Source organism: Panthera uncia, assembly GCF_023721935.1.
Source record: "Panthera uncia isolate 11264 chromosome D3 unlocalized genomic scaffold, Puncia_PCG_1.0 HiC_scaffold_8, whole genome shotgun sequence".
NCBI lineage: Eukaryota > Metazoa > Chordata > Mammalia > Carnivora > Felidae > Panthera > Panthera uncia.
In genome coordinates, this window is record NW_026057586.1 from 41,167,512 (window position 1) to 41,193,284 (window position 25,773).

At 37.4% G+C, this 25,773-nt stretch overlaps 1 pseudogene; it reads right to left on the reverse strand.

The window, feature by feature from the left end:
- Positions 1-1,268: 1,268 nt before the first annotated feature.
- Positions 1,269-25,773, reverse strand: LOC125914324 (sterol-4-alpha-carboxylate 3-dehydrogenase, decarboxylating-like; annotated as a pseudogene).

The following is a 25,773-nucleotide window of genomic DNA, read 5'->3' on the forward strand; positions in this document are numbered from 1 at the left end:
TTTAAAGATACTATAAAACAAAAAATTCCTACAGAAAGAATATATGACAATAAAATAGACATGCCATTACCGAAACACATCAGAAAATGAGAAAGAGAAAACAAACTCCAAAAATATTTGTAACACATAAACAATATTTAAAGAACATATAGAAATGAATTTGCTAAAATAGCAAATGGAGTCATCATTTTAATAAAATCATTTTTATTTTTTTGAACATTGCATTTTGATTAGTCTTGGAAAAAACCACATTCTGAAAGCAGATCATCACCAGAAAATAGAGAACACTACATTTTATGTAATTTACCTTTTGGAAATTGGCCTGAAGGGTTCTGTGAGCATGAGCTGTAGAGAAACAGCGCTTTCTGCATCATCTCATGGAGTTTCTGCTTAAACTCCAAGCAGATGAAGGAGGTTCTTCTCTCTGACCTTTTCAATGGCTTACAGTCAACCAGCCCCACGTCCCATGTCAGAAGAGGAGCTATACAGCTAAAATGGCAGGCCACTGGGGCAGGCTACAATCTTGCAATGAAAAAGGACAATGGGGCTCCACTGATAAACAGAGATGTGTCTGTGAGAGAATGCTTTATGAAAAAACAATGCAGGCAAGCACACCAGCTGTACGTGAGAGGGAACTTGGAAGCATGGAAGGAGGTGAACAACCAGCAGTCTTTTCCTTCTGCAGATTGGTGGTGGTGGTGGTGTGGCTATAATTACTGAGACTTTTTCAAAGTTTTTGCTCTAAATTCTGCATCTATTTGAAATGTACATTTGAAGTGTTTGTAACTTCTGATTTTTTTCTAAGATATTTGTAATATGTGTTTCTTTGAACTAGGCTTCTCCTCTAGTGTGGGTTTCCTTGGAAGTAAATTTAGTTTCCCATCATTAATCAGCAAATGAGTTGTTTATTTCCTATAGCTTCCTTGATTAAATGCAAGGACATTGGAATGATGAGTATCCCAGGAGAGAGGAGGAGTGGGAGAGAAGGAAGGAGGGAGAGAAAAAGTGAGGAAGGAAGGAGAAAACACAAAATAGTAGAATATGAAGTTGCTTGCTTTAAGAAATTCAAATCCAAGCCTACAAAAGGAGAAATGTCTGCTGTTTTCTCCCACTTTGTGGTCATGGAAGAGCTGAGTCAGCTCTCATCTAACTGGCAGGAGGAGACCTAAGCTCAGAAGAAACTCACGTGAAGAGGGTTAGTTTGTTGGTCCACAGGGGAAAGTTAGCAGCCAGGGAATGCACTGAGAGGGTCCAGACAATGGGGTGCTTCACTCAACCTTATGCAAGTTGTGAAAGTTCTGCATGGTCCTTCCTATGGCTTCATCCATGGTGACCAGTGGCCGGTGGCCCATGACCTTTTTGGCTCTCACAGCTGTAATAGTGGAATGCACTGGCCAATGCGACTGGCATTGGTATGAAAGTGGGCTGGAGCTGGATGACAGGACTGATCGCCATCACCAGGAGGGAAAGCAGGGGGGCCAGGTAGCAGGCCACCCAGTAGGGGATGTGGTACTTGGGGCCTTATAGTTGAGGCCTGTCAGGATGTGGGACAGGAATGTCCAGAAAGAGGTGACTTCATGGTTGATGATGTGAAGTGCCTTCTCACTAAGCCACATCTCAGGAGAGGTACTCTGCAGCCAAGATATGTCTGTGCACTGGGTTCTCCACAAAAGTGAGGTCCACCAAGTTCTCTCCGTTTCCAATCACAAACTTCACCTTGCCTTTCCCAGCCATCTTGATGAGGATGGGGACCAACTGGGGGTCTCTTGGCCTGAAAATGCCATGACGGCAGGTGGCCATGGCTAAGAAATGCCTCTCAGGATTGTTGATGCCCAGGACTGCTCTCTCCTGTAAGATTTGGTCTCTGTGTAGTGGTCTGTGGGTTTCATGGGACAAGGGAGATCTTCAGTTCCATTATTGATGTTGACACCCTCAAAGATGACACTGGTACTTCTGGTTAAAATGAGTTTTGAACCCCAGCCTCTGTGCAAGTTTCAATGGCATTTTTTGTGCCAACGCAATTCACTCTGTAAAAGAGTTTTTGTTGTTACTGGTTGGTGGGGGTGACACACAGTGGACAACTGTCCTATACCTTTAAGAGTTGGGTACAGATCCTATTAGCTACAGGGGTCGCCCAGAAAGAACTGCACCCAGGGATTGTGAAACCCTTGCTGCATATCAAATACATTGATAGAGTAGCTGGCTAGAAACTGCTCCACCGCGTGCTGCCCCAGGAATCCAGAACCTACTATCACTGTGCATTTACTGGCCCTTCAAATAATGGTTATTCACTTCTCAGTCTCCCACCCATGGGAGCTCCTCTGGCCAGCCTCAGAGTGCTTTAAGCTTGCACCCAAAGACCTCCAGCTGCCAGTGCCACCCTTTACTCTGATGCAGTCATTTTGATGTCAAGGACCTTATTTTTCCATAAACAATTGCCTTGTTAATTAATTCTATTTTTCCAGAATAGAAATGTCTTTATTATCTTGTTCTTCTGACATTGAACCTAATGAACTTTCATTGTAAGCTATTAAATAAAATTTTTAAATAAAAATTTTAATGAAGAAGAATTATAATTACCCACAATCCAGGAGTAATCGTTTTCAGTATATTTGCAGAATGTCTTTCTAGTTTCTGTCGTTTTTCTCTTTCTCCACTTCTTTTCCTGCCCCATCCCTTTCTCTTTCCCTCCTTTTCACCTTCTAAAACAAAAATAACCTTCATATGTTGCATTTTTTTAGGACTTTCATTTTTCACTTACTATAGTTTGAACACATCCAAAAGCCAACTACGTAATCATTTTTAATTTCCACAGAGTATTTTTTTATTGTATGTATCTAGACTATGTATCTAAATACTGTTGATGACCATTTAAGCTAATGTTATTTTGCACTACTCTAAACAACTCAGGTGTACAAATCCTTGCACCCTTTCCTTATAATATGTCTGATTATTTAGGTTAAATTTTCAGAAGTGACATTTATAGGTCAAAGTATCCACACATTAAATACCATGATGCCTATTGTTAAACTGCCTTCCAAAATGTTGCACCTGGCATTGGGGTGCTATCATTTTTACTATCATTTTTATTATGTCTTTTTGTTTTTTATTATCAATTTTTAATTTGCCAATCTTATTTTCAGAAAAAACTAATTTAATTTGTGCTTATTGAATGGCTAGTGAAGTTGTATATTACTCATATTTTAATGACTATATTTTTAAAATGATCGCATAATTATGTCTTACACATTCTCATTATCTATTTTCTCCCCTCTTTCTCTGTCTCTCTTTTTAATTTTATATTTCTCTATTTGGCTTAAAAGATTTATTACAATAATCTTTTGTCCTATGCACACAATAATTTTCTCTATTTGAAGTCTACTTTTCAATTACTTATTTTATTATATAACCTAAAATATTTCTCTTAATGATATCTGTATTGGTTTCATGTTTTAGAAAATTCACCCTTCACCATGATTTAAAAAATGGTGTAACCTAAAACATTCTTCTAGAGCCCTAAACCATAATACATGTAGTTTAAGTCAGATGCCTGGACAGAATTCCCTCTCTTGGGAGCACTTGTCTTTACTAGTATCTTTTTCCTTCCCAAATGTAATTTACCTATTATTCTTTAAATGGAACAAGTAGATCATATAACAAATATGATGGCAAAATAATTAGTGAATTTCCAATGCATTTGGAAATATTGAGTAAGATATAGGGAGGCATTAGTTTTATAGCTTTCTTCCTTCTACCCTTCCTTCCTTCCTTCCTTCCTGTATGTTTATTGAGTGCCAATTTAATGCCATAGGCCCAATTCAAGATTTCAGAGTTATAACAAAGACAGGTAAATTGAATAAAAGACTAGACTAGATTTTTTCAAAGACAACCTAAGAGAATCATGGAAAGCTCACAAAAAGAAAGACGTATGTAGTATGAACACAGTTCCAGGCTATGAGTCAAATGTGCTCAATGGTGACATTTTTGTTTTTCAGTAGAAATCTTCCCATTCAATTTGATGAGAGAAAACATAATATTTCTTAGTCAATTCATATAAAATTAGTCAATTTGAGATTTGAAAAAAATGAATTTAGGTTCTTCCTCAATTTTGCACTTTTGGGGGAGACATTTTTCCTGGATGTACCAAAAATATCATCATATCTGAAGGAGTGGGAGGCATCCAGTCACTGCTATTGACATCTTTCCCATTAGCTTGTGCTGAGAGACCTCTCATCTGATTCATTCTCCACGGCCACCAACGCATGTCTTTGTAACCACTGCAAATCTTTTTCAGCCAACCAGCTTCGGGTGTCGCACCTGGACACTCCCAGCCAAGGAGCATAGAAGGGTCTGAGGGACTGCGTGCTCCTTATGTCCTATCAGAGCATGTGAGGACTCTCCTGACACTGCCTCAGATTGCTTCCTGACATGCAAGAAACATGTCTCCTCCTGAAGCATCAGTGAGATCAATCTACCCCTCATGTGTGCATACATGGTGAACTTAACATTAGGTAGGGCAAGATTCAGTGCTCCTTCAATGACTCACTCTCTGACTCTTCTGACTTCTTCCCAACTTGCAGTTTCAAGTGTCTGGAGATGTCACTTACTGATCAATTATTTATTCACTCTGTGCCTCTATTGATAGCAAGAACTTGGCTTTTGATGCTGTAAGGATCTAGCTTCTTGTGACTTAAAAAGCTAAATAATCTGCCAAAAGTTTGATTTTTAAACTTTTTATACCAAAGCTAAACATTCATTATTTCTATCTTCATTTCTGCAGTTATGATGGTTACCTAAAAGAGACCAGCCTGCCCAAGCCTGATCTTTTTCTGGTTCTTTTTATTCTGTTTCACGCTTTTTCTCTGTTTACTCTCTTTTTACTTCACACACACACACACACACACACACACATTATAAATGGACAAACTAAATCATATATAATATCCTCCCTCAAAGATCTTAGGCTTGATAACAGGAAGAGCTTAGGTAACACTTAAGTGTTGTGTAAAATCTTTCACTATAAAGAGATACCAAGAGTAAAGAATTTATAAAATTTAATACGCTTTATACTCATTTTCAAGATTAACATATCTTGGGGAGATATTTACAGCGAATTCCTTATATGTTTTGCTTGTTATTTATACTCACAGTTATTTATACTCACAAAATTTTAATTCTGTAAAACATGCCTTGTAGATTTTGATTCATTAGTTATTAAGTGGGAAAGAAAGGTCAACCAAAGAATGAAACATAGTGTTCCAGCCTCTAGACATGAAAAAATGGGAAGGAAGGACTAAAATCTTTTTAGGAAGGGCGTTTTCTTTATCTTTTTATATTTTTCCTATTCTCTTTCATCATCCTGCTTTCACATCTCCTGCAATTAAGCATCAGCAAATTAAATATACTCAACCGGTTTGCAGTTCTGCCCTTTGAAGATGCTCTTAGTAAGATTTTTTCTGTGTATACAAATGTACTAAAATTAATAAATGCAGAATATATAAAAAAGCGTATGATGAATTGTTGTCAACTTGTCCAGTTTATATAGAAATGTACCTTTCTTTGTTGCATTTAATGATTGATTTTCTAGGTTAATGTAACTGTGTAGGTGATAAAATGCCAGAGAGATTAGTATTGGATCACATTTGAGATTTTTTTTTGGTATTTACCCACAAAATATTTATTGAGCACCCACTATGTGCCAGGTACAGCTGTAAGTGCTTGGGATACTTCAATGAACAAAAGGCACACAAATTTCTACAAATCCTGGTCTTCCTCAAGCTTACATTCTAAGGGAGACAGACAATCAGTATCAAGAGCCAGTCAATTCTATGTAATTGGAGGGGATAACTCCTATCAAAAGAGCAGAGCAGGATAAAGGGGGACAGAAGTTCAGAAGTGGAAAGAAGGTTGAAATTTAATATGAATATGCAAAACATATCTGCAATTATATATACAGCATATGCAATTGCATACATAGTATATGCAATTGTACACGCACACATGCACATATATATATATGTATACATACATGAAACAAGCAAATCTTTGCTTAGGAAGGATCACATTTGAGTTTAAATGTTAGAATTAGATTTAAGTCCACCACCTCCTGTTACTGCTTTATCCCAAATCCAGTTGTGTTGTTCCAACCCTAAATTCTCCATTTGATCCAATATCCTACAGCGCTCACACTAAATATTTTAATATCAGTGCTTCCTTAAAAGTCTTGGACAATCAGTAAGAATCTCATTGTAGGAGAAACACACAGGAGGTTAAGCCTTGGGTTCCTCCTTCCTGTAATTTATGGTAGTGTAATCGTGGTGAAGTAATCAGCTCACTGCAATTTGCTATTTCAAAGCTATTAATGTTACCCACACCTATAATGAAAAAGTCAAGAATTTTTATTTGAAGTATACTTAAGTGTCTTGGAAAGAATAATTGATTAGTATGTTCATCCCAAATAGAATATCTACAACTTTTTAAAATATTCTCTTTTTAAGTCATTGAAATGTTGCTAAGAAAACATAGGAACAGCTATTGAGTACAGTATTAAATTTAGAGCAAGTTCATACAAAAGTGGTGATTTAGACATGACTTTTGGCATAATTATTACTGAAAAATTCTATAAAGCAAATAGTACAGAATAACTTTAAATATATAAGTCCTGAAAATGCAATTACCCACTGAAAAAGGTGCAAATTAGAACTTCTGTGTATGTTACTCTTTCTTTTGGGATATGGTAGCGATTCTACAATCCTATGTGACATGGCTTCTTACTTGCCTATTTGGTTTTATCTTAGCACTCTATTTTTTATTCCTTTAACCCTAGAAATTTAGAGGCAAAGCCTTATAATATATATTTACAGTATATGCATGCAAAAATGCTTTTCAAAGAGTATGCTTTTGAGATTTTTAATGGAAAAGAAGCTGCAGGTAACTTATTAATTTATTCATCAAGTATTCATTTTACATGTTTATTGAGCTCCTAACTTGTTCTATGGGTTCTGGGTAAGGTGATAGGGTGTCATTTTGACATAGGTAGAACATCTTAGTATTGGAGTAATAAGTGAAGAATTACTAGGTAAAATGAAAGTTAACTTTTGTTGTGTTCCCAGCTTTTTAAAAAACTTCCCTGCCTTTATTTGGAGATATGGAAAGAGAGAGAACATTTTAGCAGAGCTGTAGAGATCAATATTATTTTACTTTTGGAAAATAGTGAACCCTGTCTCAATGGAACCTGTATGTTTTATCTTGAAATCTCTTATTGCCATTTCCATACATTCCAGAGAGTTGTTCAGACTGACAGCTGGGGTATCTGGGAAAATGGCTAACTTACACATATCATCTCCCCAATCAATTCTGCGAAACTCTGTTCTTTATACATTTGCCTATTGTAGACACATGTTTTAAATTAAAAGTAAAAGTAATGATATTTTCACCAGAAAGATGTACATAAGTGGCAGCAAAAAATCTAAATAAATGGCGTGAGAAGACTTGCCAGGAGGAACTCCCTTGAAGAGATGAATATTGAGTTTGTCATTAACAGAGAGAAGAAAAAAGATGCCGCAGAATTGCCTATGAACCAGCACAGCAATAACAATTTCTAGCTCCTTATGTGTGCTCATATGGACGTCACACCTACCTCTAGAAGAGCTACTATCCTGTTTTCATCACATTCATTTTAAATGCTTATGTTCCCCTCCTAGTCTACAGGAAAGAAGCCTACAGGGAAGGAAGGATGCTCTACTCATTTTCAAAAAATGAAGGCATAGATGAACAAATGATTGTATATGTGTGATTAGTTTGCTAAAGAGAGAAGAAAAGCTGACCTTGACAACCATTTATAGTGATGGCTTCTTTGAAACAAAGCTGGCTTAGGTGGATGTGTCAGATTTATATCCTGGAAAGTCAACTGTGAGATGGAATTTGTTGAGAAGGGTGATTTTTAGGGGCAGCCCTTGGGATCCACAGTTGTGAAAGAAAGGCACTCAGGCAGGAGCGGGAAGAAGGAGATGTTGAGAAAGCAATTGCAATCATAGCCTCTGCCAAACCCATGGAGAGAGCTCTGGAGCTAGAATGACCTTTCAGCTTTATAGGCCAACTTGATCAGGACTCTGTATGCCTTCGTTGATGAGCCATCGGGTGTTGGGAAGCCTGGGAAGGGGGCGTAACCTCTGCAGTGACTCTGTGCAATAAGGCAATCTCTGATGTTCCTGGAAGTTGAGAGCTCTCTACTGTCAGCACTCTGTAACTGGGGCAACTTCAATGATGTACTCCTTCATCGGTAGGGATCTGGGTGGTGTATACAGCGTTGATTGCAGTGGGATGAAACTAGATTATAACGACTATGGCAAGTCAGAAAGAAGGATTATCAATGGTGAACAGGTGTCTTTTTTTTTAAGGCATAATAGCACCATAAAGTTCATTCCATTACTAGTATGCTGGATGCACAGGACTGGGTGGAGAGATCAAAGCTGAGGGAGTTAGTTTAGAAAAGTGTTTGAGTGGTTCTGTCGTGAGGCAATGAGGGCTGAGGCCCTGGTAAAGCTAAAAACCATGGAGATAACCTGAATTGAAACTAGTGCCTGAATGAATTGAGGGGTTGGAGAGGTCCACCCCAGAAACTTTCGAGCTTCTATGTTTCAGACACTCTGTGTATATTTTGCACTTAATATGAGGTACACATTATTATAATGTTATTATACAGCACAACAAATAGATACTTTGAGAGTTTAGATGCATTGTCTGAGTCTTTCTGGACTGGGAGGAAGACTAGATTTGTCTGACTGTAGAGACTGTACATTTTTACACCTAATCACTGATAGGATAGAGCATACATTTCATCTTTGAAGTGCAGATTGGCTAGAGGATGTGGAAATATGATGATAAAAGAAAATGACATGTGAAATCAAGCCCCGTGTCGAGCTCTGCAATGAGCGTGGAACTTGCATAAGATTCTCTATCTCCCTCTCTCTCTGCCCCTCCCTGACTTGTGCACACACACACTCTCTCAAAATAAATAAAAAACGTTTAAAAAAAGAAAATGAAAGGCAAATATTCTGATTTGCATTAGTGAGGAATGAGGATTTCTAAAAAGATACAAAAGTTTATCAGGTAAGAGAATAACACCCTCATTATGCACTGGAACTATGCTTTAAAGAAAATATACTTAAGTCTTTATGAAAACTCTGTGGGACAGATATTATTATAATCTTCATTCTACACATAAGGAAACTGGATCTTAGGAAAATTGACCTCAAGCAGTTAGTTAATGGTGGAACTAGATGTTTTTACATCAAGATTGCCTGACTTTAAAGCCACCAAAAATCGTATCTTATTAAAATTTGCCTCCTTATCAACAGGGCGCATTTTTGTGTTAAGTCATTTAAACAATTGCTAATCTACATCCTCCCCTTTTGAATATTCACCAGTAACGTTGCTAATCTTGTTTTTTAAAAATTTGTGTCTGGCTAATTATTTTATGAAATGGGCACCTTTAAAGTCTCCACCAAATCTTCATATAGGATATAAATGTATGTTTAAGTTGCTTATATTCAGTCAGATTGAGACGTGCTGTGTTAGCTGTCTAGGGAAGCCATGACAGAGTACCTACCACAGACTGGGTGGCTCAAAACAATAGAAATTTATTTTCTACTAGTTCTAGGAGCTGGAAGTCTCAAGTCAAGATGTTGGTAGAACGATGCTGGCTCTGAAATATATAGAGGAATCATCCCTTGCCTCTTTCTAGCTTCTGGTGGTTTGCTGGCAGTCCTGGATGTTTCTTGGCTTATCCATGTGTCACTCCAGTCCTCTGTTTCACATGGTCTTCTCTCTGTGTCTCCATCTTCAAGGGGCCATCTTATATGTACAACAGTGATGTTATACTGAAGGCCCACTCTACTCCAGCATGACTTCATCTTAATTAGTTACATCTGCAATAACTTCCTTCCTTCCTTCCTTCCTTCCTTCCTTCCTTCCTTCCTTCCTTTTGAGAGACAGAGAGAGAGAATGTGTGTACACAAGCAAGGGATGGGCAGAGAGAGAGAATCCAAAGCAGGCTTCAGGCTCTGAGCTGTCAGCACAGAGCCTGATGTGGGGCTTGAACTCACAAGCTGTGAAATCATGAGCTGAGTCAAAGTCAGATGATCAACCAACTGAGCCACCCAGGTGCCCCCCCTCCGCCCCATAAATTTACATTCTTAGGTACTGGGGAATATGACTTCAATATATCCTTTTGGGGAACACACAGTTCAGCTTATAATACTTGCATACACAAAAGCAACCTGTGTGATCAAAATAATTTTGTTTTGTACCATGTCCGTAAAAAAAAAAAAAAAATAGATGAAGCTTTGCTAGGCATATTCATTATAGCATTCTTTAACTATTTAATCTATCTGTACAAATTAGAATCGGATAGATAGCAAATTATTCCTAATGGACCAGAATCTAACACTTTATGTCTTCTTGTATGGAATTCCAACTGATATTATTGAGTGTGCTCTTGTGGGGAGCAAACAACTTTACTGATATTACTTATGATTTTGTTATTCCCTGTGGGTTGCATTTTCTTTTTGCTCATTTAGATAAGTTCCCCTGGAACACAGAGTTGAAACTTGTAGGGTAGGCTTGGGGAATTTGTTCTTCCTAAAGTGCTTTATTCTAATTATATTTTTTATTACTCATATTGTAAATGAGACAGGCTGAAGAGGCATTGCCATACTAATTTTTTTTCAGCTTTTGTCATCTGAATTACTCTCCTTCCATATGCATCTAATTATAAGAGTTTCTTAGATGTAGATATCAAAGAATTTTAATATTTAATTTGCCCCTAGGAATATGATGAGCAAGGTCTTATGTTTATTAAATTGATCTTGGGGCAGGCAGCCCTAAAGTCAGATGCTATGATGCATGATTTGTATTTAGATATCATTAAACCCACGTATAAATTATGTGATTATTTCATACGTCTGTAACATGGAAATTAGACCTCTAACTTGTCAAACGTAATTATCTATTTCTGGGTTTCAGCCTTATTTACCTTTCTGCACATCTTACAACTTCTTCTCTCAAACTCTTTTATTTCTGGCGCCCACCATATACTCACTTGTACTTTATACACTTTAGCATCCTCTTCTGCCTTGTCATCTACTGTCTACCCCAATGAATTTGTATTTATTATAACATACAATCTTTTTATCCTTATGATTTTGTATGTACTGCAAAATTGTTGCATATCCATATACCAGTGTTGCCCAAATCTACTTCTCTAGCTTTGATATCACCAAGTCTTTGACCTCAGTTGTCTCCTGGATATACCCTGGATGTTTATATGTATTTTTGAGTATAAAATGTATCATATTCATTATCTTTTCTGCAAAACTACTTTAGTAGTAAAGTAGGTATCATTGCTTCCTCAGATGGCATTGTTTCCATGTAATTTTGCAAATCCTCCCCCAAAACACAAAGTATATTTGCCCCCTTGGATTCCGGGCTAGCTAATAAAGTAACTTGGTGTGGCCAATGAGAGGCTAAAAGCAAGAGATTTTTCAGCATGTAAGGACTGAAATGTGCTTGAACATATGCTTTGGTACTTTTATTATTTCCGTGAGAATACCATTCCTGGCTAGCTTGCTGGTCCAACGAGGTTGTGAGAATCATGTAGAAAAGCCACTCCAGGGACCTTTGTCTGAAGTAGCACTACCCAAACTCAGTAGTTCCACTGACGTGTGAGTGAATTCAACTGGCAAAAGTAGAGGGAACCTGGTAAGATGTGTGAGAAGTAAATTATTGTTTTGGTATCTCGCTGATTTTTGTGGTTGTTATAAAGCAAAAGTCATCTGATGCAAAAAGTGGTACTTGAAGTGGAATGCTGATAAAAAAACTAAAATATGGGGCACTGATTTTAAGCCTGGATGGCAAGAGAAAGAAGCTGATATAGGAGGCTTAGAAAATGGTAGCCCATATGATGCTGTCATGAAATGTTTGTAAAAACTGCCCTTTTTGATTCTTGGGAAGACTGATATCACATGTAATAATTTGTAGATTTGGATAAGATGGACTCCAGGCAGAGTGCAGAATGAGAGATCTAACTTCATTTAGGTGGATGTAATCAGGTAATGAAAGTGAGACATGAGCTCAGTAAAGGATTGTCCAGTTAGTAAACAGAATGAAGGGGCAATAGAGAGTTTCCACAATGCACTGGTTTATAAAACTCTTTAAAATTCTTTAGGCTCTCTAACCCTGCAAACCAGTAAAATATTATCAAATTAAGATAGATGCAGTTTGGGGGCAAAGAAAAAATCAAGGGCCTTTAAGATGTAGCTTAGGGATGTAGACCCTAAGGAGTAGTCCTCCTGTGCTTTCCTAAACTATTTAAAAGATTTAGGGTGATACTTAGTATGTCTTGCAGAGAATAAAAGGGCCTCTAGAAAGCATAGCCCCGCAGATTCCTAATGGGCCATACTACTCAAAGCACCCAAAGGTCTGTGGCCTTAGAAATACGGTTCATGGAAACAGAATACATGATAAAACCCACACGTTTGTTCTTTTGTAAATGTAGTTGACTGGGATCAAGTAAATAAAACCCCTGGATTTGGGGATGCTTGGCTAAAGTACCACTAGTCAGGGCTAAAAAGGACTGAAGCTGTTTAATATCTAAAATAACTTTTGGGTTCCCAATTTTGTAGGCAGAAATTAGTCAAAGGAAAGAGGGCACATCCTTTAACAACCTCTTTAGAACTGGAGAAAAATGATGACAAAAGACTAATCCCCTTAAGTGGCTGAGAACCACTCCCAGGAAGCAGAACTGGGACCTAATCAAAGAACATTTTTGACTTCCAGAGGACAGAGGCATGGAAACACTTGCATAGCAGGAATTCTGAGTTGCCAAGGAGTAGTGACTTCTGTGCACTTTTTTTTTCTTCAAATGAGAGTGTGTTTTAGAGAGTTCTCTGGTTTCTATTCCCAAAACTATGTGATGTATGCATGAGGTCAAAAAATTTGCTTGTATGTTTTCTTCTCTCTCTCTCTCTCTTTAAATTTATAGGTCTCTAAATCAAGAGAATACATGTTTAGACTTGATATACTTTACCAGATCCAAGAATTTAAGCCTGATATTATGATTCGTTAAGACTTTCAAGGATTTTTGGATAGAGTGGGGATGAGTTTTGTTTTGTTTTGTTTTGTTTTGTTTTTTTGCATGTAGGATAAGTGTGTGTTATTAGGGCTGAAAGGACATCTCTCATGTATACTTTGAGGAAGAGGCAGAGAACATTTGTTAGGCATCTTCAAGTTCTGAAGGTAGCATATTGTGTACTTGAGAGTATTACTCCAACTAATTTACCCAGTGACATGGAAGGCTGAGAACTAGCTTCCAGTATGGCTCTGAGGCAGATCCAAAGTGTGTTGCAAGGAGCTCTGTCTCTTGAGTCACAGATATAGGAAGCCTTTTTGTATGTGTGGTGGGAAAAGATGTCACGCAAGCTGTAATAGAAAAGTTATAACAAATACTTTTGTGTTTCTAGAGACAGTCCCCATGCCATCTGTAGCACCACTCATAAAGCATAAAGCATTCTGTTGTTTTGTTAAGAACTAATATTGATGAACTGTGTAACCATGAGACATCAAGCATCTATGCCATCAGAGATAGCCAGCATGGGTAAAATGAATCAAATCATAAATTTAGGTAGGCTCAGTAGCAATCCCCTGTTAGATAAAAGTGATATGTCTAGGATAAGCATGATCAATGTCAAAGGCACAAGAAGATGGGGTGCCTGGGTGGCTCAGTTGGTTGAGTGTCCAACTCTTGATTTCGGACCAGGTTCTGATCTCACAGTTCGTGAGTTCAAGCCCCACATCAGGGTCCGTGCTGACAGTGCAGTGCCTGCTTGGGATTCTCTCTCTCAGCCTCTCTCTCTGTCCCTCCTCCACTAGTCTGTGTGCATGCATGCTCTCTTTTTCACAAAATAAATAAATAAGCTTAAACAAAAAAAGGTACAAGAAGTTGCATTAGCAGATGGGCCAGGCCTTAACTATAGTCATCCACCACAGTTACATGCTGCTTATCTGCCTATCTTCATCTTACACCTATGCCAAAATGGAGTGAGTTCTCTTATAACAAGCTGACAGAAATGGGAAAAAAGTCAAGGCTGGTTCATAGATATGTCAGTTTGGTTGTTGGGGCTATCTGAAAATGGAATGCTGATGCACAATACTCATACTTAGAAGTGGCTCTGAACGATGATTCAGAAGGAGAATCTGTACAAAAGTTTCCACACTATGCACGTAGTCATCAACATGGTGGAGCAAGAGATGTGCCTAAAGCAAGAATGTAGACAGATTAGTCAGGGGACTGGAGGATAAAGTTTGGAAGATAAGGGTAAGGAAGGCTGTGAAGAGGTGTGTGGATGGACAGATAGGAGTGGGTACAAAGTGTGTAAGGATTTTGTATCACTCATATAAATGAGTGCCTTGTAGAATTGATCCACCTTTACCAATAGAAGAAGCACTAAATAACCAAGTAGATAAAATTACACCGCACAGAGTAGTTAGCTATTGGCAAACCATTGCTGGCAAATTAAACAAATGGATGCAGTAACCATGATGACAGGGACGAGGGCTATACATAAACCCGAAAGCCTGGATCACCTCATGAAGACTGCTACTCATCGCTGCTGACTATCCCAACTGCCAGCAACAGAGACCAGTGGCAAGCCCCTGATATGGCACCATCTTAAGAAGGCCAATTTGGTGGCCATATATTCTCTTGAACCCCTTCTACCCTGAAAGCAATTCCTCTTTAAAAAAAAAAAAACACGTTTATTTATTTATTTTGAGACAAATAGAGCACCAGCAGGAGAGGGGCAGAGACAGAGAAAGGGTGAGACAGAATCCCAAGCAGACCCCACACCCACAACGCAGAGCCCCACAGGGGGCTCCATCCCACAAACTGTGAGATCATGACCTGAGCCGAGACCAAGAGCCGGATGCTTAAGCGACAGAGCCACCTAGGCACCCCTGAAATCAATTGCTCTTGATTGAGATTCATACATTGTCTTAGTCTGTTTGGGATGCTATAGTAAAATAAAAAAGACTGGGTAATTTTTAAACAATAGGACTTTATTTCTCACAGTTCTGGAAATTGGAAGTCCAAGATTGGGATGACAGTATGGTCAGGTACTGGTGACGGTCCTCTTCTGTGCTGTAGACTGTGACTTCTTGCTGTGTCCTCATATGGGAAAGGATTGAGCTAGGTCTCTGGGACCTCTTCTATAAGGTCACTAATTCCATTCATGATGGCTTTAAGGACCTAAGCACTTCTCAAAGGCCCCACCTTCTAATACCATCACGTTGATATTTCAACATATGAATTTGGGGGAACACGAACATTTATAAAACACATTCCAAGTATGCATTTTCCTTTGCTTCCTGAACTTTGAGGACTTACAAAGACTTTCAGCCATTGACACTGAATGCTTCACAACATCATCTCAAACTAAGGCATCCACTTCTTAGCAAAGAGGCACAGCAATGGGCAGAAGAGCGTGGGTTCCACACTGGTCTATCACATACCACACTCTGAAGTTGCCAACCTGATAAAACAGTTGAATGGTCTTTTCAATATTCTGCTGATGTGCCAGTTTGAGACATTACCCTAAAAGAAAGGATATTGTCTTTCAGGATGAAGTATACACTCTAAATAAATAAGCAATGGTAAACTATTGAGTTCAGGAACCAAAGTGTGGAAAGTAGTTGAGCAGTAATTTTTAAAGAAAACCTACAAATAAGTGAGAAAACAGAAAAAAAAAAAAAAAAAAAAAAAACTCTGAAAAAGTATGCGTAGTTTTATTCCTAAGATTCAGTGAAGCACAGATTTATTTTCTAATATATGGTAGGCTGAATCTAAAATAGCTCCCAGTGATCTCTGTCTACTGGTATTTATGCCCTTGTGTAAGGTATAGGCTTAGTGACCTACTTTTTATGACTAGCACATGGCAAAAATTATAGGATGTTGGTTCCTAGATCAAATTAAAGAATATAGTGACTTCTGTTTTGTTACTTATTTTCCCTCTTCCCTTTGCTTACATAGTAGTATGTTCTCCATGGCAGGGAAACAAGGATCTGAAGCCAAAAGCTTGTGAGGCACTGAATCTTATCAAAACCATTATTGTGAATTCACTCCAATTCAAGTCTTAAAACAAGACTATATCTTCACAGGATTAATTGCCATCTTAACAGCATAAAGTAGTGTCTTATTGTGGTTTTCATTTGCATTTCCCTGATAATTAATGATGTTGAACATCTTTTCGTATACCTGTTGGCCATTTGGATGCCATTTTTGGAGGAATGTCTGTTCAAGTCTTTTCCCCATTTTTAAGTTATTTTTTGTTTGTTTGTTGCTATTGAGTTGTAGGATTTCCTTATATATTTTGGATATTAATCTCTTATCAGGTACATGGCTTACAAATATTTTCTTCCATCCCATAGTTTGCCATTCAGTTTGTTTATTGTTTTCTTTGCTGTGCAGAAACTTTTTTGTTTGATGTGTATTTTTGCTTTTATTGCCTGTGATTTATTTTGATGTCCTCCAATAACATCATTGCTAAGACTAATGTCAAGAAGCTTTTACTTTTTGTTTTCTTCCAAGAATTTTACAGCTTTGGGCCTTACATTTTAGTTCTTAGTCCATTTGAGTTTTAAAACAACTTTTTAATGTTTTATTTATTTTTGGGAGACAGACAGAGACAGAGCATGAGTGGGGGGGGATAGAAAGAGAGAGGGAGACACAGAATCTGAAGCAGTCTCCAGGTCTGAGCTATCAGCATAGAGCCCAATATGGAGCTTGAACCCACAAACTGTGAGATCATGACCTGAGCAAAAGTAGGATGCTTAACCAACTGAGCCACCCAGGCACTCCCAATTTGAGTAGACTTTTGTGCAATCTTGTGGTCCAATTTTGTTTATTTATTTTTGCATGTGGATATCCAGAGTTTTTTCTATCCCACTTATTGGAAACTGTCCTTTCTCAGTTGTGTATTCTTGGCTCTCTTGTCAAAGATCAAGTTTTGTCAAAGATCAGCTGACCTTATATGGATGAGCTGATTCCTAGACTCTCTAACCTGTTCCATTGGGCTCTATGTGTATCTTTATGCCAGTGCCATACTGTTTTAATTACTATAGCTCTATAACTTTGAAATCAGGGAGTGTGCTGCCTCAAGCTTTTCTCAAGATTACTTTGGCTACACTGGGACTTTTATCATTCCATATGAAATCTGTTTTTTTTTTTTTTTCATTTATGTACAATATACCATTGGGATTTTAATAGGGGTAGCATTGAATCTATAGATCACTTTAGGTGGTATGGACAGTAACAATATTAAATCTTCCAGTTCATAAACAGGGAATATCTTTCCATTCAGTTGTGTTTCCTTTAATTTCTTTTATAAATATTTATAGTTTTTAGTTTAGAAATCTTTCACTTCTTTGGTTAAGTTTTTCCTAAGTATCATATTTTTTTTGATGCTATTGTAAATCAGTTGTATACTGTTTGTGGGAACATAAAATGCTGTGGCAGCCTTGGAAGGCAGTAGGGAGGGTTCTTAAAAAATTAAAAATAGAACTACCATATGATCCAATATTCCCTCTTTTGAGTGTATATTCAAAAGAACTGAAATCAAATCTTAAAGAGACACCATGTCTCTTTTCCATGTTCAGTGCAGTATTATTCACAATAGCCAATATATGGAAATGACTTGTATGTGTCAACCAATAAGTAAAGATAACATGGTATATACATACAATAAAATATCTTTCAGGCATAAAAAAGGAAGGAAATCCTGCCATTTTCAGCAACACGGATGAAGCTGGAGGACATTACGGTAAGTGAAATAAGCCAGGCATAGAAGGACAAACACTGTATGATTCCACTTGTGTGAGGTATCTAAAATGGTCAAACTCATAGAGGCAGAGAACACTATAGTAACAGGGACTGAGATGAGGGGGATACGGACAGCTGTTTTTCAAAGGACATAGTGTCTGCTATGCTAGATTACTAAGTTCCAGAATTCTACCATACAACACATTACGTACAGTTCGCAATAAAGGTATTGTGAGCTTCAAAATGTGGTTAAGGGGGTAGATCACGTGTTAACTGTTCTTGCTGCAAAAATAAAAACAGAAACAGGGACATGAGATAATTTTTGGAGGTGATGTGTATATTTACCTTAATTGCAATCATGGTATCACAGGTGTTTGCTTACGTCTAAACTCATCAACCTGTACACATTTAATATGTACAGTTGTGTGTAAATTGTGCCTCAATAAAACTACTAAAAATAATTTTAAAAGTAAGACTACAGTTTTGTCCAACACCTTCATTGCACCCTTGTGAGAGGCCCAGAGCCAGAGGAACAAGACAAACTATGCCTAGGTTCCTGACTCACAGAAATGGTGCAGTAAAAATGTTATGTTAAGCCACTAAGTGTTAGGTTAATTTAATGCAAAAACCTTAGGGGAAAAGCTTTATTTTTTCCCAGTGAGAATGATGTTAGCTATAGGTTTTTCATATAAAACCTTTTTATGTTGAGCTATGTTTCCTCTTAACCTACTTTGTTGAGTGTTTTTTATCATGAATGGATGTTGTACTTTGGCAAATGCTTTTTCTGCTTCTACTGAAATGATCATATGGATTTTATTCTTTCTCTTGTTGATGCGATGCATCACACTGATTGATTTGTGAATATTGAACTACACTGGCATCCTGGAAATAAATTCCTTTTGATCATGGTGAGTTAATTTTTTAAATGTATTGTTGGATTCAGTTTGCTATTATTTTGTTGAGGATTTTTGCATCAATATTCATCAGAGATATTGGCTTGTATTACTCTCTTTTCTGCTATAATGTCTTTGTCTGGTTTTGGTATCAGAGTAATGCTGATCTCATAGAATTAACTTGGAAGTTTTCTTTCCATTTTTGGAATAGTTTGAGAAAAATAGGTATTAACTCCTCTTTAAATGTTTGGTAGAAATCAGTAGGTTGTCTTAATGTTTTGTTGATTATGTCCTTTGCTGTGCAGTAGCTTTTTAGTTTGATGTTGTCCCTACAGTTTATTTTTGCTTTTGTTTCCCTGGCCTCAGGAGACATGCCTAGAAGTATTTTGCTATGGACAATGTCACAGAAACTACTGTCTGTGCTCTCTTCTAGGATTTATGGTTTCAGGTCTCATATTTAGGTCTTTAATCCATTTTGAGTTTATTTGTGTGTATGGTGATAGATAGTGGTCTCGTTTCATTCTTTTGCAGGTAGCTATCCAGTTTTCCCAACACCATTTGTTGAAGAGACTGTCTTTTTCCCATTGGATAGCCTTTCCTGTTTTGTCAAATATAAACATATTTGACCAACAAACATAAACATTTAATTGTGGGTTTATTTCTGAGCTCTCTATTCTGTTCTATTGATCGATGTGCTATTTTTGTGTCAGTACCATACTACAGCTTTATTGTACACCTCGAAATTTGGGATTGTGATACCTCTATGTTTGCTCTCCTTTTTCCTTTTAAATTTTTTTTCATTTATTTTGAAAAAGAGAGAGAGAAGGAGAGAGAGAGAGAACAGGGTAGGGGCAGAGAGAGAGGGAGAGAGAGAATCCCAAGCAGGCTTTGTGCTGTCAGTCCAGAGCCCAATATGGGCTCAGTCAAAATCAAGAGAAAGACACTTAACCAGCTGAGCCACCCAGGCACCCCTTGTTCTTCTTTTTCAAGACTTTCGGGATCTTTTGTGCCTCCATACCAATTTTAGAATTATTTTTTCTAGTTCTGTGATAAATGATGTTTGTATTTTGATAGGGATTGCATTGGATAGTATGGACTTTTTAGCAATATTTTGTTTCCCAATCTATAAGCATGGAATATTTTTCCATTTGTTGGTGTTATCTTTAATTTCTTATATCAATGTTTTATAGTTTTCAGAGTGCAGGTCTTTCACCTCCTTGATTAAGTTTAGTCTTAGGTATTTTATTCTTTTGGGTGCAATTGTAAATTGAATTGCTTTCTTAATTTCTCTTTCTGCTGCTTCATTATTTGTGTATAGAAATGCAAGCGATTTCTTTACATTGATTTTATATCCTGTGGCCTTACTGAATTCCAATAGTGGTTCTGGTAGTTTTTTGGTGATTCCTTAGGGTTTTTTTATACATGGTATTAAGTCATCTGCAAATAGTGAGTTTTACTTCTTCTTTACCAATTTGGAGGCCTTTTATTTCTGTCCATTGTCTGATTCCTGTGGCTAGGACTTCCAGTACTATGTTGAATAAAAGGTCAGCTCGGTTCCCGACTGCGTCTCAGCCCTTCCTACCATTTTTGATGTGGCCTCTCTCTATGTAGCTGTGGAGAGTCTGTTCTGCCAGCCTTTGGGTCATTTTCTAAGTTATTTATGCTAATGTGGGTGTTATCTAGTTGTATCCATGGGAAAAGGTCAGGGTAGGGTCCTCCCTTACACTGCCACCTTTCCCAGAAGTCCTACATTTTCTTAATTCAGGATGTTTCTACCATTTTGGAAAATTTCTAATAATTTCATTCCATCTGCATCATCAACAACTGTATAGTCAGTTACATTCATCACATTTTAACTATATTTCAACTCAGAAGTTAAAAGTTTGAAAGTTTAAAGTTTAAACTTTAAAGCTTAAAAGTTTAAAAGTTATTAAAGCAAACACGATTTAAACTTAGTTCTGTGTACACGCAAGACTGAGGTAAACAATAAATTGCTTTTCCTTAACTAGACATTCTCGACTAGTCATACTTGAGGATTTTATTTTTGAGTATTCAATCAGGTTTGATAGGACCAAAGTGATACATGTGCAGGAATGCTAAACACGAAGCAATGATCTAAATTTGAAGTATTTCTTTTATGGTCTCTACATCTGAAATGAGAAATGTGCTCCTTCATTTCTCTTGTGTGCTGGGTGACAGATGGGAGAAGAGCTTCCTCTACATCTCTCCTGCAGTCTCAATGCCCGAGGGTAGCGTTGCAGTCCCCAAATCTCTAGCTTCATAACTTTCAGATGTGCTATTTCTTTGAATACTTCAGAGACGTGCAGCGAAGTAACTGAAAGGATGCTCAATTCCATATCTCAGTCTACAAGATGGCTTGGGATGTCCTGTCCTCACCTCTGAGGTAGGCCATGCATCTTGAAAGGTGAACCTTTGTGCTACCTCTTAGTGACTTCCTTCCCTCTGTAGCCCCATGAAAAATTTTCCCCTATGGATGTATTACTCCCTGCTTTCCAAATTGGTCATGGACACGAGTCATATTTATAAAATTCTGTTTCAACCTAAATGGAAATTTCTGGCATGTAATCAGGACTCTAATAGCAAATATCAAAAACTGACCAGAGGAGAAACCTTGTAAGATGAGATACATATGAGGTTTATATGGGAGGACTATTTCTATGCTAATCAAGCTCAACAACTATTTGTTAAATGAATGATTTTTTTCCCCTTTTCTTATTTCCTTTCTGAATCTTGGAAAGTTTAGCCTGTACAATTTGTTATCCAAAACTTTGAATTTTTTACAGATATTAACTTGAAGGTTTTGAAATTGAGACCAGGTGGTTCAATCCAGGGCCTTACATTTGGAATATTGGATTCCCCTAGGGTAACAGTCTGTCAGGAAAACCTTTATGCAACACAAAGATAAGCCCAGATTCTTGTGCCAAGACTTGAGGGGAATGAGGCTCTCTGCATGAACTAATATAAAGTTCTGACTGCGTTGATGAACAGAAAATGGTGAAATTGTAAATGCATAGCTATTATGGAGATGGAGACATTGCCTTTTAGAGATTTCTTCTGGTTTCATTCCACTCTGGGGATACAAGATCAGGAATATTTTTCACCAGTTTAACATATCAGAGCAGTGTAGAAATACTGTTCTGGCAAGAAAGGTTTTCCTATCTGTGAAAGTTTCTAAGTTAACAAGATTTATTTATCCTTTAGTTCACCAGCATTATATTGAACAGAGTTTGTCTCCACTATCCGTTTTTGCACACGTGCTATCAAACCTCTCCATATTTTTCATATTCCTGTTCATGTTTGGGGACTTTTTTTTTTCCTTCTCTAAAATCTCTGGATTTTTCACTCATATTGATTGCTTCTTTTTCCAAAAATTTTAAGTTTATTTATTTTTGAGGGAGGGAGGGAGAGAGAGAAAGAGAGAGAGGGAAGGGGAAGGGCAGGGGAAGGGCAGAGACAGAGGCAGAGAGAGAATCCCAAGCAGGCCCTGCGCTGTCAGCGTGGAGCCCAAGGCAGGGCTCAAACTCACAAACCATGAGATCATGACCTGAGCCAAAACCAAGAGTCAGTCGCTTAAGGGACTGAGCGACGCATGGGCCCTCGCCAAATTTATTTTTGACTGAAGCATTTATTCTAAAATACTTGCTTTCTGAATGCCAGAGCGGACAATGACTGTGCTGTGGATTTAGGACTTTGCACTGCAGCTCCAAGCTCTGAGTTCCCAGACAGAGTCCATGTGCCCATCCTCAGGATACCCAAATTCTTAGCCTGTGGCTAAAGCCCGAAATAGAACTTGTTTATCCCAATGAATTTACTTTCCAAAAGGCAGAATGTGACCCTGCCCACTTAGCTGGCTCCATCACGATATGGCGGGCCTCCCAATAGGCAAAGAGCACAGTTACTACATACTCTTAGAGAAATAGAAAAAATAAACTTTTGGTCATGAGTCATTATTTAGAAGTATCACTTTGATATCCTTTAACACATGTTTATCTTCTAAATTAATTCCCCAGCTAAAAAATAAAAAAAAAAATCAAGTTTTCTATTCCTATGTATTACATTAAGTTTCTTAGCATTTTATGCAGAATTCTAACCCTGTTTTTAAAACAACCACCACTTTTCTACACAAACCCAATGCTCTGGGTTTCTTATGCTTTCACATTTTGTTACCATTGCTATGTCCTCTGATATTTATAATACTTTGGTCTACTGATTTTTTTTTTTTAAGATCATTTAATTTTTATTTAAAAATGTATTGGAGTACAATTAACATGCAAGGTTATATTAGTTTTAAGGTGTACAAATATTGATTCATCATCTCTATATATTACTCAGGGCTTGCCGCTATAAGTGCAGTGGTTGTTGTTATACGTTATTACCACATTATCGGCTATATTCCATATGCTGTAGTTTTCATCTCTGTGACTTATTTTATAACTAGAAGTTTGTGCCTCTTAAGCCCCTTTATCTATTTCACCTACCTGCCCCCCATCTCCTGCTTCTCCTTTAGCCGCATGTGGTCTTACCTTCTCCATGAAGATTTCCTAAATGACTAAAGCTCTCCGGATCACACCGATTTAGACTTTAATATACAGTGTGTCATGTTGTAAAACTCAGAAGACTGAGCACAATCTTCCTACCTTTGCTAAACAAAAAATGCCTTAACTTCCACATACGCATAATCAATTGTCTTACTGATTTTTCTGGAAGAGTTCTATAAATCAATCTCTCAAGTCATTACATTGGCAATTTCTGACAGAAATAGTGCTTCTTTGCCAACATGATCATCATTCTCTTGAGTGAAATCAATACTGTAAGCTCCTTGTCTAGTCTCTTAGTTTGTATTGGAATTATCACAAAAATCCCAATTACTGTAGGGAGCAAATTGAAGAAATACATCCAGGACGTCAAGGTAACCTGAAGTTGGTGAGCAGAAGAAAATAGCTTCATCTGATCAAAGTTTAGGCTTTCCTAAAATTGGCTTCTTGGCAACGAAATCTTAATGGTGGAAATAGTGGCAATTAAGAAAATAATTCATTAGCTATGTTCACTTCTATGACAGATAGCTCTTTAAAGAAAATTACTTTTCCTTACTTGAAGTTAAGGCAGTAGTGTGGCACTACATATGTCCATCAGTTCTCTGAAATGCTCTGAAATGTTTGTTTTTCACTAATCAATTCTACCAAATCAGGATTTATATGTGCAAAGTTGTGTCCCACCTATTTTTCTAAGTTTAAATTTGGTGCAGTGGTTGAGCCTCTTTTTTTTAAGGACAATAAAAAATAAAGATGAGTTTATAAAAAATTGTTTTTTTTCTAACTTTTGTATTCATTCTGAAAAGAGGCAGTCTAAAATCAAAATTAAACAGTTATATCAGAGTGACACAGGACTAAAAGATCATTGTTCTGAGCTCTTTAGAAGAAAGAAATTGTGCTTTTTTGAGAAGACTACAAATGAAGTGTTCTCTGCTCTTTAAATAAGAACTGATTAAAAGATGACTTAAATAGAAGCTCTAAAACAAAAGTGGTTACAACATTGATAAGAAGAAACAGATGTAGCTTGTATTCCTTGAGTTAACACAATTGAAATTCTAATACTGAAAACCCACATTAAATGTTATATTTTACAAATATATATATTAAAAAACAGTCTATGCCCACATGTTTGAATCTTTCAGATTGACCTTATTGACCAAAAATGCATTATCTATATCAAAACATTTATGAAAAAAATTTACTAACATGATAACCATTCCAATGAGAAGAATAGAATGAATATAAGTATAAAATCTATAGATAATTCAAAACCCAGTAGTATTTTATAACAAAGTAGACATTCAGTTATTTATTTCATGCCTTCCATACTAGAATGTGGGCGGATTCTATGTCTTTCTCATTCATCATTATATTCCTAACACTAGATCGGTGTCTGGCTTATAATAACTACATAAGAATATTTGTTCATTGAAACAAAACAGAAACATAAATACAGAGAATAATTTGGTGGTTGTCAGAGAGGAGGAGGTGGGGGAGATGGGTAAAATAGGGGAAGGGGGTTAAAATTTTAGGGTAGAAGATTTCTTTTCCCTTTCCTTTCCTTTCCTTTCCTTTCCTTTCTTTTCTTTTTTCTTTTCTTTTCTTTTTTAAGTCCATTTACTTATTTTAAGAGAGAGAGTAAGTGGAGTAGGGGAAGAGAGAGAGGGGAGAGTGAGAATCTCAAGCAGGCTCTGCACTGTCAGCACAAAGCCCCATGTGGGGGCTCCAACTCAGGAATGGTGAGATTATGACCCGAGCCGAAATCAAAAGTCAAACACTTACCCTTAAGATTCAACCATGCAGGTTCCTCAAAGAAGTTTTCTTAAACAGAACAGAAAAAGCGTCAGCCATAAAAAAGATTGATAAGGTGGACAATGTTAAAATTAAAAGCTCTGTTCGTCAAAATACACATTTAGGCAATGAAAAGACGAGACCCAGATTGGGAGACGCACATGTAACTGGCAACACATGTAACTGGCAAAGGACTCGCATCCAGACATATAGAGCATATAAAGAATGACTACAAATCAGTAAAAAAATAATAAAATAAAATAAAATAAAATAAAATAAAATAAAATAAAATAATTTGCAACCCAATTTAAAAAAATGGGCAAAAAGCTAGAAAACACTTTACAAACGAGGGTACCAGAAAGGCCAACTGACAGATGGACAGGTGTTCCACCTCCTCATCAGGGAAAACCGTACCGGAAGCATCAGGAGGTGGCACCGAGCACTGCCAGAGTAGTAAAAACTGCAGAGCTGGCCGGGATCTGGGAGCAGCTTTTGGAAGCTCCCGTGGGAGTGTGAACGTGTGACCGTTTCGGAACGCTGCCTGCATTTTCTCTACAGCTGACGCTGGCAAACCCAGCGGTTCCACAACTAGGGGTGCCCCCCAAAGTGCATTCACGTGTGCGCCGGAAGACATATACAAGAGTGTCTGAATAACATTCTTCAT